Genomic DNA, 3,850 nt, shown 5'->3' with positions numbered 1-3,850 from the left:
AAGAAAGAAAGAAAGAAAGAAAGAAAGAAAGAAAGAAAGAAAGAAAGAAAGAAAGAAAGAAAGAAAAGGAAGGAAAGAAGCAAGTGACCCCCCCCCACACACACACACACACTTACAACTCTATAATAAAAAAATAAACAACTCAATTAAAACTGGACAAAGCCTTCGAACACACATTCCTCCTAAGAAGGGACGATAAACACACAAAAAGATGTTCAGCATCATTAGTCATTGGAGAAATGCAAATCAAAACCACAAAGATACTGTTTCACTTTCCCTAGGAAGGCCACGCTCGAACAGGCAGACGGCCGCAAGCGAGCGCGCGCGGAGTCGGCGTCCGTTTCCGGTGGGAACGCAAAACGGTGCGGCCTTTCTCCGCTCGCGGTGCATCCGGTGGATCCGTGACTTCCTACGGCTAGAGAGGGCTGGGGAGAAGCGGGGTGATTCCTACTGGTTTCAGGGTTTCTTTATCGGGTTAACTGTGTTCATAAAAATGTTCTAAAATTCAGTGTGGCGATGGTTGCACAATTCTATAAATGTATTAAAAACCACAGAATTGTATACTTTAGATGAATGATGTTACATGTGAATTATATTTCCATTAAAAAGAAAAGGGAGAGAAGGAGGGGACCCTTTTGCTCCGGGGACAAGCATTCCAGCAAACCCTCTTCATTATTTCTTACATCCTTCCACGGGATCCAGAATTCGGAATAATTTATGCCCCTAAGTCACAAAGAGACCTGCTCCCACGCTGTCATTCCTGGCTGTGATCCACGAATCATCCCTGTCAACCAGAGAGAGAGGTGTGTGGTTGAGAGCTCAGCCCCGATGACCTGGCCGCCCGCCACCAGGCCCAGGGTCCAGTATCGGTGGCCCCGGCAAGAGGCTCTGGATGGGCAGGGCAGGGCAGGGCGGGTCACCGCGTGAGCAGCGTATTGCTGAGAAGTCACTGACCACATTCAGACCTGACCCTGAACCTGGGCAGATGTCAGGCTCCTCGTCTTTAGGGCAGCTAATTTAAAAGAAGGATGAGAAACAGACAATGACAATCGAACAGGACTTTCTCAGTGTCCATGAGTCTTCCCGAAGGCCCAGAGCCGAAAACATCAAGCACACAATACCGCGTGTGCTGTGAGCCTTAGAATCCCGTGAGCCGCCTTCACATCTCTGAGCATCACAGGCCCCGAGGCCCAGCCATGAGCGCCCCGTTCTCTGCAGATATGCCACCCGCCCATCGGGACGGGGTCCTCACCCAGCTCCGTCCTCCTACACTCCGAGACCTCAGCCTAGGGGTTTCACTTCCCGGGACCAAGGGCCACACTGGCAGGGCCAGTTTTCCTCAGTCCCCCTCCCCACCCTGCCCGGTGGCCCCCTGGAGCCTTCCCAGGGGGTGGCAAGAGTAGAAGGTAGACCCTGCCCACCCCCAGGCAGGACCCTGGGACCGGGCGTCCCACTGACCTGGAAGGAAGATCTTTGAATTGAATCATGGATGATGGATGAGGATTTAACTTCACTTGACAGGCTGTTTAATACCTGAGCCTAATGTAGCACTGGTGGTGGCATCTGCAGAGAGAGAGACCCACATGGACATGGGTATCCGGACAAGGACCCTGGGGTACTATGTCCAGAGACCCACGGAGTCCGGGGCCTGGCGGCTGGGGTGATGGGGGATGGCCAGGCATCCCAGATGCAGGGAAAACGTCCCGCTCAGAAGCAGGGGACAGAGGGAGGATGAGGTGTTCCCTGACCCAGGAGCCAAGCTCACCATTGGAAGTGTCCCCCTGCCCTGTCTGTGGGCCCGTTTGTCCGCAGCTGGGGGGAACGAGGCAGAAAGGGTCTCAGGACAGCTTGAGCGGTAGCAAATGGAAAAGGGAGAACCTGCATCTGGCCCATGGCCGACAGCCACATTGGCCCCCAGGAAATAAAACCGACAGTGCTCAGACAATGCCAGGTGGTCCAGACCCACCGTCACGGTGGGGTTAAACCCCAGGAGGAGGCCCTGACCACCCCTTGGGGGTCGTGCCAATGCGCCTGGGTCACGGGTAGTCCTGTAACTTGCCTCCCGCGTGGCCAGCCTGGCTCCATCCTCTGGCAGCTCACAGACCCCAGAACACAGAGGCAGTGACAGGGACGCTCCGGGCCGCCCTGACATCTTCCTGTTTGGTGCCGGGTTGAGGACGAGCCAGGAGGACAAACCTTGCTATACAGACCCCGGCCCCCTCCCCGCTGGAGGCTCAGACCCTGGGGGGCAGCAGTTGGTCCTATGCGTCCCCCCGAGGAGGACAGGGCAGAAATTCCACCTCCCGGTCCTGCTGGAAGAATGCAGGCAACACTCCCGTGCCAGGCTTGGCAGAGCCGCTCGAGTGTGGGGGGCAGAGGGGGGACAGCGGCAGAAAAGAGCAGCTCAGGGCTGGGCTCTGAGAAGGAAGAGACACCCAGACCCACCCGACCTTCTTTACAGGGGACCACGAAGACCCCTGAGGGAAAACAGGAGATTTACAGCCCCCCACACACACACCCTACGGCCCAGGGCTTCCTCCCTCAGGGAGAGTAAAATGTTTGCTTGTTTGTGGCACCTGCTTCCCAGGTGGAGATGCACGTGAAGGCTGAGAGCAGCTTTGCATAATGAGCAGGAAGCTCGAAAATCTAGGCAAACAAGAACCTGCTGCTCCTAGAGGCCTTTTGTGAGGGGTCAAGTGCAGGCAGCCCTCCACACCGAGACGGAGCGGGGACAGAGCCCCCAGACCACCTAGCCTGGGCAGCACATAGATACCCTTCGTGTCAATTTAAGTATAAAAAGGATAAATTATGAAGCCAGGGCCTCCCCACCGTCTGGCTTCTCATTCCAAGGAAACAGGACTCGAACCCCAGTGGCCGGGGCAAGGGGACAGCTTGGCCTGGCCCCAGCTCTGGGAGAGGCATCAAGGACAGGCATCAAGCCACTTCTCAGTAACATCCGCCTCCCCACACACATACACCGCGGATAGGCGGGCGTCCCATTTCCGCACTGGAGTAGAAGCTGGAGAAGTCACCTTCCCCCCACCCTTGTTACCCGTACTTCTCCCCTAAAGCCTCGGCCATGTCGCTTAGTGACTCAGGGCCATGCTAACCACGAAGACTGCAGCGGGGACACAACATCAGGGTGGAAAGGTGGTCCAGCCACCTTAGGCACCGAGTGGAGGTCAGACAGAGAAGGCGGGCACCAGTCACACACCGCCAGCGGCCGTCTGGGTGTACACCTGCGTGCCCAGGTGCCAAGGGTCCTTCTGCCAATCTCTAGAATGTCTAAACGCCAAGGTTGCTTCTTGCAATTCCAAACTCTGCTTTCGACATTGTCGGCCGTGTCGGGTTTGCACCTGTGATCAGCAGAAGGCAGCATTGACCAGCCTGCTCGCTCAGGCTGCTTTGCCTGCAGCTCAAACGCACACACATCCCACACACATCTGTTGGTTCCGGCAGCTGCCAGGCCAGGCTCCCTGGGTGATTGTTCCCTCCTCGAGGCTGTGACTCGTCCCCTCCCTTCTCTCCCCGCCTGACTTGCTCTGAGACCAGCATCTGCAGAATGAGAGGTCAGTGGAATCCTTCCTTAAGCTCAGAAGTTTTCAACCTGAGTGGAGGGAGCACGGCCAGCCGAGGTAGCTGGAAATAGTCCCCAGCTGGTTCGGAGAGGCTCGGGACAGTGGGGGATCCCTGGGGTTCTCAGAGGACCACTGACATTCAGGACTCTGGAGAACTCATTCCATCGTGAGCTGAGCTGACGGATGACTTAGGGCTGGGGTCACATCAGCACACCGGGGTTCAGATCTCTGGGAAAAGCCATATAGCCCAGGAGAACACCTGACTTCTACCT

At 56.3% G+C, this 3,850-nt stretch overlaps 1 pseudogene; it reads right to left on the bottom strand.

Annotated features, from left to right (window-relative positions):
* LOC107196300 overlaps positions 1-3,081 on the bottom strand; it is a 7,459-nt pseudogene extending 4,378 nt beyond the window's left edge.
* Between the last annotated feature and the right edge of the window lie 769 nt (positions 3,082-3,850).

The sequence above is a fragment of the Pteropus alecto genome, unplaced genomic scaffold (genome assembly GCF_000325575.1).
Source record: "Pteropus alecto unplaced genomic scaffold, ASM32557v1 scaffold48, whole genome shotgun sequence".
Lineage (NCBI taxonomy): Eukaryota > Metazoa > Chordata > Mammalia > Chiroptera > Pteropodidae > Pteropus > Pteropus alecto.
The sequence above is the reverse complement of the archived record's forward strand: the minus strand, read 5'-3'. Positions and strand labels throughout refer to the sequence as shown.